Source organism: Hippopotamus amphibius, chromosome 13 (assembly GCF_030028045.1).
Source record: "Hippopotamus amphibius kiboko isolate mHipAmp2 chromosome 13, mHipAmp2.hap2, whole genome shotgun sequence".
Classification (NCBI taxonomy): Eukaryota; Metazoa; Chordata; class Mammalia; order Artiodactyla; family Hippopotamidae; genus Hippopotamus; species Hippopotamus amphibius.
Window position 1 is genome coordinate 55,394,026 of NC_080198.1, and position 14,297 is coordinate 55,408,322.

At 36.9% G+C, this 14,297-nt stretch overlaps 1 pseudogene; it reads right to left on the bottom strand.

Annotated features, from left to right (window-relative positions):
- Positions 1-569: 569 nt before the first annotated feature.
- LOC130834458 (cytochrome b-c1 complex subunit Rieske, mitochondrial-like) lies at positions 570-1,373 on the bottom strand (annotated as a pseudogene).
- Between the last annotated feature and the right edge of the window lie 12,924 nt (positions 1,374-14,297).

Genomic DNA, 14,297 nt, shown 5'->3' on the forward strand with positions numbered 1-14,297 from the left:
ATGCCTTTATCCACCATAATTTAGACTTTATAAAGATAATTGTAAAAAGGTTACTTCATTGGTCACCCAAGTTCAACACAGCATAGATAACTTCAATAAACATTTTAATGTTCTTCTGCAACTCTTGATTGATTGTGTACCTCAAGTCTTTAAAATACTTAAAACACTTTATGGTGAGTAGTTTTTTGTAGTAGATCTTAAAATGCCTTGCAGAATCTCATCCTTGAGTGTCATAAAGCTACATTTCTTTCTTTTTAAATTATTTTATTGAAGTATAGTTGATTTACAATGTTGTGTTAGTTTCTGCCATAAAGTGGTTCAGTTATATACATACATATTTTCTTCATATTCTTTTCCATTATGGTTTATTACAGGATATTGAATTTAGTTCCCTGTGCTATCTAGTAGGACATTACTATTTATCTGTTTAGTATACAGTACTTTGTATCTGCTAATCCCAATTGTTAAATATTTCAAATCAACTAATTTGAAGTACAAAAGTCTTGTTCTCAAATAACTCTTCTGAGCTGACATGAAGACTGAAAGAAGCGTGACTTGAGTCCAGGTCTCTAACCAACAAGCACTATATCATCACTGGTGAACTCATATGAGGGAACTTCAAGGTTGAGAGTTGCAGGACCCTTCTTGATCCTGCCAGATGCATTATACTGTGACCCATGAAAAGGGCAGTAATAACCACCAAAAATCTCCTGCATTTGCAGTTGATACACAGGCAAGATGAGTGCAAAAACCTAACAAGATAATCCATTCAGGTTTCTTTACTCATTCTAAATCATGCTGTGAGTCCCTCAAATAGGACACTTCAGTTGCAGCTTCCTGATCAATTTCCTTCTTGGTTTTATGGCTCACAAACAGGGGTTTGCCTCTCCATTTGAAGGCCATGTTTTGTGCTCTGGAATATTAGATACCTTGATTTCAATTTTCAACATGTCCAACACATCAACAGAAGCACTCATGCTGGAAATAAACTGAGAGACAACATTCTTGGCAGCATATGCAACACACACAGTAGTTGCTGCAGTTGCCTAATAGGAGAAAACTTTTGTAGCCTCATTGCTCTCTTTTGAAGACTTTGTACTATCTAACACTTCAGCATAACTATAGTCAGAGAAGTCAGACACTTTGATGTCTGTATGTGAATAACGAACAGAAGCAGAGACACTGAGGCCCACAGAGGCAACCAAAAGCCAGCCCATGGCCTGGCCACTCAGCAACTCCCAGCACAGAAAGGACCACTTGATGTCCAGCACTGGCACTCTGAGGGGCAGCATGTCTGGGATGTGGCTGACAAGGATGGGCACGAACAAGGCCCAAGCCTGGATTTTGAATGTTATTAAATGTTTTCTCTGCATCTATTGAGATGATCATGTGGATTGTGCCTTTTTTTGTTTGTGATGTGGTTTATCACATTGATTGATTTGTGCATGTTGAACCATCTTTGTGACCCTTGGATAAATCCAACTTCATCATGATGTATGATCTTTTTTATGTGTTGTTGGATTCCATTTGCTAATATTTTGTTTAGAATTTTTGCGCCTATATTCATCAAAGATATTGGCCTGTAATTTTCTTTTTTGGTAGTGGCTTTGTCTGGTTTTGGTATCAGGGTAAGGGTGGCTTCATAGAATATCTTTGGAACTGTTTCCTCCCCTTCAATCCTTTGGAAGAGTTTGAGAATGATCAGTATAGGTTGTTCTTTTTATGTTTGATAGAATTTGCCTGTGAAACCATCTGGTCCTGTACTTTTGTTTGTACGGAGGTTTTTTGTTTGTTTCTTTGTTCTATTTCATTTCTAGTCTGATCAAATTACCTATATCTTGTGATTCATTTTTGGCTATCTGTATGTTTCTAGAAATGTCTGTTTCTTCTAGGTTGTCCAATTTGTTGGCATATAATTGTTCATAGTATTTTCTTATGGTTTTTTGTATTTCTGTGGTATCAGCTGTGATTTCTCCTCTTTCATTTCTTACTTTGTTAATTTGGGTTCTCTCTCTTTTCTTCTTGGTGAGCCTGCCCAGAGGTTTGTCAATTTTATTTACCCTTTTAAAGAACCAGCTCTTGGTTTTATTGATTTAAAAACATTTTTTTAATCTCTAATTTATTTCCTCTCAGATCTTTATTGCTTTCTTCATTTTTCTGATTTTAGATTTTCTTCCTTCTGCTGACTTTAGGTTTGTTTGTTCTTTTTCTAATTATTTTAGGTGGTAGGTAGGTTGTTTATTTGAGATTTTTCTTGTTTCTTAAAGACTTGTGTCACTGTGAATTTCCCTCTAAGAACTGCTTTTGCTGCATCATACAGGTTTTGTATGGTGTTTTTATTGTTATTTGTCTCAAAGAACTTTTTTAACTTTCCTCTCTTTTTTCATCGTTGACCCATTGGTGTTTTAGTAATGTGTTGTTTAATCTCTATGTAATTGTTTTTTTTTCTCATTTCTTTTTCTGTGATTTTTAGTTTCATGCCATTGTGGTCAGAAAAAGATGCTTGAAATAATCCCTATACACTTAAATGTGTTGAGGCTCATTTTGTGCCCTAGTATGTGGTCAACCCTAGAGAATGTTCCATGTGCACTTGAAAAGAACGTATTTGTTTTTTTGGATGTAATGTCCTGAAAATATCAACTAAGTCTAACTGTTCTATTGGAGATCTGTCCATTGATGTGAGTGCTGTGTTAAAGTCTCCTACTATTATTGTATTCCTTTCAATTTCTCCCTTTACGTCTGTTAGTATCTGGTTTATGTATTTGGGTGCTCCTATATTAGGTGCATATATGTTGATGAGTGTAAAATCCTCTTCTTGTATTGATCCTTTTATCATTATATAGTGTCTTTCTTTATCTTTCTTTAAAGACTTCGCTTGAAAGTCTATTTTGTCTGGTGAGTATAGTGACACCCACTTTTTTGTTATTTCTGTTTGTATTAAATATTTTTTTCCATCCCCTCACTTTCAATCTATGTGTGTCCTTTGCCCTAAAGTGGCTCTCTTGTAGACAGCATATTGAGGGTCTTGTTTTTTTTTAATCCAATCTACTGCTCTATGTCTTTTGATTAAAGTATTTAGTCCATTGACTTTTAAGGTAATAATTATTGATAGATATGTATTTAATGCCAATTAAAATCTTGTTTTCCTGTTGATTTTGTATTTCTTCTTTGTTCCTTTTTCTTTTCCCTTTTGTGGTTTGATGATTTTCTTTTGTATTAGGCTTATGTTCTTATTTTTTGTGTGAATCTATTGTATGTTTTTGATCTGTAGTTACCCTGTTTTTCTACTTGCTTTAGACTGGTAGTCATATAGACTCAAACACATTCTGAAAAAATATCTACATTTTCTTACTCTCCTCCCCCATATGTTATGATTTTGAAGTTCTCTTTTACATCTTCATGTTTATCCTTTTGCTTTCATTGTGGTTATCATCGTTTTCACAGAATTTGTCTTTTTAATCTCTTTACTGGTTTATTTAAGTGATTTATTTTCCAAATGTGATTTTTCTTTCCTATAGATTCTTGCTTCTTTTAAAGAAGATCTTTCAGTATTTCTTTTAGGACAAGTGTAATATTACTGTATTCTTTTAGATTTTGCTTATCTGAGAAATTATTTTCTTCTCCTTTTGATCTAAATGATTATCTTGTTGGATAGAGTATTCTAGGTTGCAGAATTTTTTCCTTTCAAAACTTTGAATATATCTTGCCATTCCCTCTGGCATGCAACCTTTCTGTAGAGAAATCAGCTGATAGGCTTATAGGGGTTCCATTGTAATTAACTCTTTGCTTTTCTCTTGTTGCCTTTAGAATTCTCTCTTTAACTTTTGCTATTTCAATTATAATATGTCTTGGTGTAGGTTTGTTTGGGTTCATCTTGTTTGGGATCCTCTGTGCTTCCTGAACCTGGGTATCTGTTTCCTTCTTTAGCTTTGGGAAGTTTTCAGCCACAATTTTTTTGATCCCCTTTTTCTTTTCTTCTCTTACTAGCATGCTTTATATTACCCCATATGTCTCACACTGATTTCACTGTTTTTCATTTGGCTTTCTGCCTGCTGTTCTGATTGTATGATTTCCATTATTCTGTCTTCCAGATCACTTATTCATGCTTCTGCATTATTCTGTCTGCTACGTATTGCCTTTAGCTCAGCTTTCAGCTTGGCAAATTATTTTTTCCTGGTTCCTCTTTATAGTTTCTAGTTTTTTTTTACAGTAATCTGTGTTTCTATCAATAGCTATTCTTAACTCCTTCAGTATTTTCATTATTTCTTTCTTTGAACTTGGTGTCTATTAGACTGAAGAGGTCTGTCTCATTGTTTATTCTTTCAGGGGATTTCTCTTGATCTTTTAATTGGGACTTGTTGATTTGCTTCTTCATTTTACTTATATTTCTCTTACTCTATGAATTTAGAAGAGATAATTTTCTACCCTGATTTTGGAGGGCAGTTTTTATGTTGGAGTATCCCTGTGTAGTTTGTGTGGTTTTAATATCTTTGATGTGAGGGCTGTTTTTAGTATGGATGCCAACTGCCTAGTTCCTCAGCCTGTGATGGCTGTTATCCCCTTGATAGGGGGTGTACAGATGCAGTAGCTGGTGCTCACTGCCAGAGCCCACAGCAGTGGTGAGAGCTGGAACAAATGATGGTGAGGGCTAGTGCCCACCCAGGGAGACCACGGTGGTGTTATGAATCTTGTTGTTTTTTTTTTAATGAAATTATTTATTTATTTATTTATTGGCTGCATTGGGTCTTTGTTGCTACACATGGGCTTTCTCTAGTTGCAGCAAGTGGGGACTACTCTTCATTGTGGTGTGTGAGTTCCTCATTGTGGTGGCTTCTCTTGTTGTGGAGCACAGGCTCTAGGTGCACCAGCTTCAGTAATTGCAGTACACAGGCTCAATAGTTGTGGCTCATGGGCTCTAGAGTGCAGGCTCATTGTTGTTTCACATGGGCTTAGCTGCTCCATGGCATGTGGGAACTTCCTGGAGTAGGGATCAAACCCATGTCCCCTGCATTGGCAGGTGGATTCTTAACCCCTGCACTGCCTAGGAAGTCCCTATGAATCTTGTTTCTTTAATCCATTCAGCCACTCTATATCTTTTGATTGGTAAGTTTATTTAATTTGCATTCAAAGTAATTACTGATAGGGATGGACTTACTATTGCCATTTTATTAATTGTTTTCTGTGTTGTTTTTTCATCCCTCATTTCCTCTTTTGGATTTCTTTCTGTTAGGTAGTTTTTTAATGTGCAGTGACATGTTTTGATTATTTTCTAATTTTTTTTTCTGTGTGTATAAGCATTTCCTTTTGGTTATCGTATAGGAGTAGATGGGATTACCCAGGAAGGCTGAGGGGAACACTAATCATCCTGATTAACATCTTCCTGGCTGGTCCAGAACCAGGTGTCAGTGAAAGAAGAGAAGAGCAGGAGCCCAGATCCTCACCTCCACCACCTGTACTCCCAAACTCTGGTGGTTTGGGCAGTATGGGAAGGAGTCTCCAGAAGACCTGCTCCCTGCTGACCAGGTTCTTTTCTAAGTTATTACAAAATATTGAGTAAAGTTCCCTGTGCTATACAGTAGGTCTTTCTTGGTTATCTATTTCATATATAGTAGTTAACTATTTTGTATACATTAGTGTATGTGTGCTAATCCCAACCTCATAATTTATTTCTCCCCACCTTTCCCCTTTGGTAACCATAAGTTTGTTTTCTATGTCTGTGAGTCTTTTTCTGTTTTGGAAATAAGTTCATTTGTATATATGTATATATATGTATATATGTATATTTTTTTTTCTTTTTTCTTTAGATTCCACGTATAAGTGATATCATATGATATTTGTCTTTCTCTGGCTTACCTCACTCAGTATGACACTCAGTATGACAATCTCCAAGTTGCTGCCAATGGCATTATTTCTTTCTTTGCTATGGCTGAGTAACATTCCATTGTATATATGTACAACATCTTCTTTATCCATTTCTCTGTTGATGGATGTTTAGGTTGCTTCCATGTCCTACCTACTGTAAATAGTGCTGCAGTGAACATTGGGATGTATGTATCTTTCTGAATTATGGTTTTCTCTGGATATATGTTCAGAAATGGGATTGCAGGATCATATGTTATCTCTGTCCACATACCACAGGGCCAGGCACATAGTAAGCATGCAGTAAATATTTGTGGAAGGAATCAAATGCTGGGCCCTCCATGGGTTCTCTGACTCATTAGCATTTCATTTTGTTACAGCCATTTTCTCTTGCAGGGTTGATAGAGGGAAAAGGGTAGGCCTCCTGCAAAGGCTCTTGTCCTTTCTGATGAATGCTTTGTTCCGGGGTCAGCCCTGAATTTAGAACGATTGCATATGTTTGCAGCCTTGAAGTGGAGAATGGATTCTTCCACAGGGTTGTGTAAGTATCACTTCCTCAATGGTTTTCTGTACCCCAAACTTCAAATTACCTTTCAAGCACTCTTTTGAAACTAATATTTTACCCATGCTGTGTCAAGGACTTCTCATATATATTATTCAAACCTTGAAACAATTCTCAGTTAAGATAAAGAGGCTCAGAGAAGTTGAGTCATTTCCTAAGGCCACAATAGCTAATCAGTGATAGAGCTGAATTGGACCCTGGGCTCTCACTGCCTGTGTCATAGGCAGAGGAAAGAATGAATTTCCATTAGGCTATGACTTGTTGATACCTATTTATGGATAACTGAGAACTCCCACTCAGAAGTCCCAGAGCTCTCAGAAGAGACCCACACTGCCAGCAGCTACTGCATTTCCTTCTGGCCCAGCTGGCCAGCTGTCTTTATTTTTTATCATTCGTGTCTTTTCTTGAGGAAGCATTCTAGTGGGGAAAATTGATGACTGCTTTAGGGTGTATTCAGAGAAGAGGCTTGTGTTGGGGCCATAATGTTGGATTATGTATTTATTTATTTACTTTTACCTCTGCTGGTATTGGGGAGGAAGATATTTTTATCTGCCCTTCTAGGTTCTTCTGGTTGGTGTGACAGGGTGTGATAGACCTCTCCACTGATCAGAGTAATTGAGCCTGGGATGCTGGGGGCCTTAGTTATCAGGAAAGTGCTGGGCAGAGCACAAGGGTGGGGATAGTTGTGGGATGTGTTCCTTTTTTGCCCTGAGATAGCTCCGCACATGAATGTGACTTTGAGGATGTCAACATTTTCCTTATCTTCACCCTGAATTCCTTCTAGCGTGTACTGTAGGTCAATGACTACAGTAGCTAATGACCAAATTCTTATAGATCCAGGTAGCAGGCAACATTCCTGAAATGGTGTTTGGCTGCACCATGCAGGCCTGCAAGCCTTATAGTTGCCCAGACTTGAGACCAAAAAAAGCCCAGAGATATCAACTGGTTATTGGATAAGCCATCTTGCAAGTGTGCAACAAAAGGTCCTGGAGCAAGACCCCATTATGGAGGGCAGATAGCAGGCAGGACATGGGAGGAATCTTCACTCAAGTGGATGTTGAATTTTATCTAAAGCTTTTTCTGCATCTTTTCAGATGATCATATGATTTTTATTCTTTACTTTGTTAATGTGGTGTATCACACTGATCGATTTATGAATATTTAAATATTCTTGCATCCCTGGGTTAAATCCCACTTGATTGTAGTGTATGATCCTTTTTATGTATTCTTAGATTCAGTTTGCTAGTATTTTGTTGAGGATTTTTGCGTCTATATTCATTAGTGATTTTGGCCTCTAATTTCTTTCTTTCTTTCTTTCTTTCTTTCTTTCTTTCTTTCTTTCTTTCTTTCTTTCTTTCTTTCTTTCTTTCTTTCTTTTTTTGTGGTATCTTTGTTTGGCTTTGGTATCAGGGTGATGGTGGCCTCATGGAATGAGCCTTGGAGTGTTCCTTTCTCTGCAATTTTTTTTGGAATAGTTTCAGAAGCGTAGGTGTTAGCTCTTCTCTAAATGTTTGATAGAATTCCCCTGTGAAGCCATCAGTTCCTGGACTTTTGTTTGTTGGAAGTTTTTAAAGCACAAATTCAATTTCAGTATTTGTCATTGGTCTGTTCCTGTTTTCTATTTCTTCCTGATTCACTCTTATGAGATAGTACATTTCTCAGAATTTGTCCATTTCTTTCAGGTTGTCCATTTTATTGGCATATAGTTGCTTGTAGTAGACTTTTATGGTACTTTGTATTTCTGAGGTGTCCATTGTAACTTCTTATTTCTAATTTTATGGATTTGGGCCCTTTCCCTTTTCTTGATGAGTCTGGCTAAAGTTCTATCAATTTTGTATATCTTTTCAAAGAACCAGTTTTTAGTTTCATTGATATTTTCTGCTGTTTTATTTGTCTTTATTTCATATATCTCTGCTCTGATCATTATGATTTCTTTCCTTCTACTAATTTTGGGTTTTGTTTCTTTTTCTTTCTTTAGTTGCTTTAGGTGTAAAGTTACATTGTTTATTTGATATTTTTCTTGTTTCCTGAGGTAAGGCTGTATTGCTATAAACTTCCCTCTTAGAACTGCTTTTGCCACATCCTATAGATTTTGGATCATTGTCTTTTCATTTTCATTTGTGTCTAGGTATTTTTTGATTTCCTCTTTTATTTGTTTAGTGATCCATTGGTTGTTCAGTAGCATATTGTTTAGCCTCCACATGTATTTTTTACAGTTTTTTCTTGTAGTTGTGTTCTAACCTCACAGTGTGATTGGAAAAGATTCTTGATGAGATTTCAATTTTCTGAAATTTACCAAAGTTTGCTTTATGGCCCTGCATGTGATCTATTTTGGAGAATGCTTCATGTGCACTTGGAATGTGTATTCTGCTGCTTTCAGATGGATGGCTCTATAAATATCAATTATATCCATCTGCTCTAATGTGTCATTTAAGGTCTGTGTTTCCTTATTGCTTTATGTCTGTATGATGTGTCCATTGATGTAGGTGGGGTGTTAAAGTCCCTCACTATTATTGTGTTACTGTGAATTTCTCCTTTTATGGCTGTTAGCATTTGCCTTATATAGTGAGGTGGTCCTATGTTGGATTCATATGTGTTTACAATTGTTATGTCTTCTTCTTGGATTGATCCCTTGATCATCATGTAGTATCCTTCTTTGTCTATTGTAAAAGTTTTCATTTTAAAGTCTATTTGTCTGATATGAGTATTGCAACTCCAGCTTTCTTTTGATTTCCATTTGCATGGAATACCTTTTTCTATTCCCTCACTTTGTCTGTATGTGTCCCTAGACCTGAAATGGGCCTCTTGTAGACAGCATATACACAGGTCTTGTTTTTGTATCTATTCAGCCAATCTGTCTTTTGGTTGAAGGCTTTAATCCATTGGCATTTAAGGTAATTACCAACATGAATGTTCTTATTGCCATTTTGTTCATTGTTTTGGGTTTGTTTTTGTAGGCCTTTTTCTTCCCTTCCTCTTTTGTTCTCTTTTCTTGTGATTTGATGACTATCTTTAGTGTTGTGTTTGGATTCCTTTTTCATTTTGTTGTATATTTACTGTAGATTTTTGGTTTGCAGTTACCTTGAGATTTTGATATAACAGTCTAAACATATACAAGATTATTTTAAGCTGCTGGTCTCTTAATTTCAAATGCATTTGCAATATCCTGCATTTGTACTCTGCTCTTCTTACATTTGCTGGTTTTGATATATTTGTGTGTGGATGATTTCCTACCTTAACTATATGTTTGCCTTTACTGGTGAGTTTCCCATTTAATAATTTTCTTGTTAACAGTTGTGGCCTTTTCTTTTCCATCCAGAGAAGTTCCTTTAGCATTTGTTGTAAAACTGGTCTTTTGATGCTGAATTTTCTTAGCTTTATCTTGTCTGTAAAATTTTTGATTTCTCCATCAAAACTGAAGGGGAGCATTTCCGGGTACAGTATTATTGGTTGTAGGTTTTTTCTTTCATCTCTTTAAATATATCATGCTAGTCCCTTCTGGCCTGAAGAGTTTCTGCTGAAAAATCAGCTGAAAACCTTATGGGGATCCCATTGTATGTTATTTGTTGCTTTTCCCTTTTTGCTTTTAATATTTTCTTTTTGTCTTTAATTTTTGTCAGTTTGATTACTATGTGTTTTGGTGCTTTCCTCCTTGGGTTAATCTTGTACGGGATTCTCTGTGCCTCCTGGACTTGGGTGACTGTTTCCCTTTCCATGGTAAGGATGTTTTCAGCTATTATCTCCAAGTATTTTCCCAGGCGTTTCTCCCTATCTTCTCCTTCCAAGATCCCTATAATGTGAATATTGGTGCATCTGATTTTGTCCCAGAGGTCTCTTAGACTATCCTCATTTTTTAAAATTTTTTCTTTATTCTTTTCTGTGTCAGTGATTTCCATCACTCTGTCTTCCATCTTACTGATTCATTCTTCTGCCTCACTTATTCTGCTGTTGATTCCTTCTAGTATAATTCTCATTTCAGTTATTATATTCATCAACTCTGTTTTTTATATATTTTCTCACTCTTTGCTAAAAACTTCTTACTTTGTGCATCCATTCTTTTCCTGAGTTCTGGGATCATCTTTATGAATATTACTCTGAATTCTTTCTTGGATAGATTACTCCATTTGACTTAGTTGTTCTGTGGTTTTATCTTGTTCTCTTTGTCTGGAACATATTCCTTTGCTGTTTCATTTTGTTTAAATTTCTATTTGTATTTTTATGTATGCAGTAGCTTATTTACATTCTTGATCTTGCAGAAGTGGCTGTCTTTAGGGGATGTCCTATGTGTCCCAGCAGTACACTCCTCTTTCATCACCCATGGGTCAGTGACCACTTTGTCCCAGGGTAGTTTCTGACCTGTTTGCAGATTCAGTTGCACAGACTGAAGTATTGTAATATTTTTGCTTCTGGTGTCTGCCTCCTTGTGGGTGAGGCTGGTCTTAAGACTTGTGCAGGCTTCCTGGCAGGAGGGCCAGTGCATACCCACTAGCAGGTGGAACTGGGTTATGGCCCTCTGGTGGGAAGGGTTGTGTCAAGGAGCTTGTCTAGAGGTGGTTGTGGGCTCAGGAAAACTTTAGGCAGCCAGTAAACTGATAAGTGGGGCTGTGTTCCCACTCTTTTGGTTGTTTGGCCTGAGGCATCTCAGCACTGGAGCCTACAGTGTGTTTGGTGGGGCCAGGTGTCTGTGCCAAGGAATCAAGGTGTCTGCCTACAGGCAGAGTTCACATAGGTCCCTGCTATGTCCTCTACCAGTTTTTATGACCCCAGAGAGAGCCACAGCTACCCCCAGTCTCACCAGGAGACCTTCTAAGGCTGGCAGGTAGGTCTGGCTCAGGCTCCTATGAAGTCACTGCTTTTGCCTTGTGTCCCAGTGCATGCAGGACACTGTGTGGGCTCTCCAAGAGTGGAGTCTGTTTCTCCCAATCCTGTGGAGCTCCTGCAATCAAGTCCCACTGGCCTTCAAAGCCAAATGCTCTGGGGGCTCCTCCTCATGATGCCAAATCCCTAGGGTGGGGAGCCTGGCATGGGGCTCGGAGCTCTCACTCCTGAGGGAAAACTTCTGTGGTGTAATTATTCTCCTGTTTGTTGGTCATCCACCTGGCTGGTATGGGATTTGATTATATCACAAGTGTACCCCTCCTACCATCTTGTGATTTCTTCTTTGTGTCTTTGGATGTGAGATATCTTTTTTTTTTTCTTTTTAGATTCCAGTCTTTTTTATTGATGGTTATTCAGCAGTTAGTTGTTAAGTTGGTGTGCTTATGAGAGGAGATGAACTCAAGGTTCTTCTACTCCACAATCTTGTCCTCAATCCTTATTTATTTTCTAAATAGTGTTTCAAATGGCCAGAATAAAATGATGCACCTCAGACCAACTTTGTCTCAATTCTATTTATGATTTTCAAAGATTATTCTAAAAGTCATATAGCCTATACAGAATTGAAAATTTAGTTGCTCTCTATTCCTCAAATAAGTTTATTTCTCTAGAGAAATTGCAGTGACAATGTTCTGCTTGTACTATGATATTTCTGTTTTCTGTGCTCACACTCAGAAAGGTTTTATTTTCAATTTCTCCTTGCATTTAGGTCAGGCCCAATTTGGTTGACTTATACCAATAAAAGGTGAACAAAGTTATGTAAATGGCTTCTAGGCTTTTCCCTTTAAATATCCTGTACAATACTCCAGTCTGTTCCTCTTCTTTCTGAGACTACTTGAAAACAAAATAGACCAAGAGGTGTAACAAAAAGATGAAGCATCCGCAGTCTAAGGTTGAGGGAATGCAGACCAGAAGCACCAAATCAAACTGTAATCTGATTGAGAAATAAGCTCTCATGGTGTTGAGCCTTTGTTACTTCATTATTTATGTGTTATTACACATAACTTAGGTTTTCCTGATTAATTCAGGAAACAAGATGATGAGAAACCTTCATAGGACACTGTGTCAGGGTTATAAAAGTTGATGCATGGAGAAAATGTTTTATTCTTAGTGCTTCTTATTTAGGTAATTCAAATTTCCTCACCTGGGAATGTCTGAGGAAGGTTGAGGGGAGTGTATAGTCTCTGATATTAAAAACAAATACATTAGCAACCAATTGACAGAGAGTTGCTATGTTCTCTTTGGAATTTTGCCTTTTGGAAAAGCAAGAACAACTTTAATAGACAACATTCTATTTGGAAATGGTGACAGGTTTATTAGAGACCAGTCCTAGAAAACATGGAGAATTATATTTTCCAGTATTGGAAGTATTTATTCATTTTTCTTTTACAAAAAGGAGTTTATATGTTGACCTCATTAACTCAAAGAGGAACATTAATTTAAAACATTTGGATACTTACCAATGACAAAATACAAGGTGTCTTTCATTAAATATACATCTAAAATTATTAAAATTTTGTTTTAATAACAACGTATATTTCCCTAAATTTAACAATTTATTCTAATGATTACTAATATAAAAACACCATCACAATATAACCATCTACAAATGACTAGTATTTTAAACATAAAATATAGTGAAACACGTGATCAGTCCCTCCCATCAGGAAGAATGCATGAGCCTCCTAGATAGCTTCCTCCACAAGAGGGCAGAGAGCAGTATCAAGCAGTATCAGCAGTATTTCATCTTGTGGAACTGAAAATCACAGCCACAGAAAGATAGAGAAAATGAAAAAGCAGAGGACTTGTACCAGATGAAGGGACAGGATAAAAACTCAGGAAAAAAAAAAAAAAAAACTAAATGAAGAGGAGATAGGCACTTACAGAAAAAGAATTCAGAATAATGATGGTGAAGATGATCCAGGACTTTGAAAAAAGACTGGATGCTAAGATAGAAAAGTTTACCAAAGACCTAGAAGAATTAAAGAACAAACAAACAGAGATATGCAACACAATCACTGAAATGAAAAATACACTAGAAAGAACCAATAGCAGATTAATGGAGGCAGAAGGGCGAATAAGTGACCTGGAAGACAGAATGGTGAAAATCACTGATGTGGAAAAGAATAAGGAAAAAAGAATGAAAAGAACTGAAGACAGCCTAAGAGACCTCTGGGACAATGTTAAACGTGCCATCATTCGCATTATAGGGGTCCCAGAAGAAGAAGAGAGAGAGAAAGGGCCTGAGAAAATATTGGAAGACATTATAGTTGAAAACTTCCCTAACATGGGAAAGGAAATAGCTACCCAAGTCTAGGAAGTGCAGAGAGTCCCAGGCAGGATAAACCCAAGAAGAAACATGCCAAGACATACAGTAGTTAAACTGACAAAAATTGAAGACAGAGAAATGTTATTGAAAGCAACAAGGGAAAAATGACATAGCATACAAGGGAACTCCCATAAGGTTAACAGCTGATTTCTTAGCAGAAACTCTGCAAGCCAGAAGGGAGTGGCATGATATATTTCAAGTGATGAAAGGGAAGAACCTACAACCAAGAATACTCTACCGAGCAAGGATCTCATTCAGATTCGATGGAGAAATCAAAAGCTTTCCAGACAAGCAACAGCTAAGAGAATTCAGCACCATCAAACCAGCCTTACAACAAATGCTAAAGGAACTTCTCTAAGCAGGAAACATAAGAGAAGAAAAGGACCTACAAAAACAAAAACAAAACAATTAAGAAAATGGTAATAGGAACATACATATCAATAATTACCTTGAATGTAAATGGACTAAATGCATCAACCAAAAGACACAGAGTGGCTGAATGGATACAAAAACAAGACCCATATATGCACTGTCTCCAAGAGACCCACTTCAGACCTAGGGACACATAGAGACTGCAAGTGAGGGGATGGAAAAAGATATTCCACGCAAATGGAAATCAAAAGAAAGCTGGAGTAGCAATAGTCACATCAGATAAAATAGACTTTAAAATAA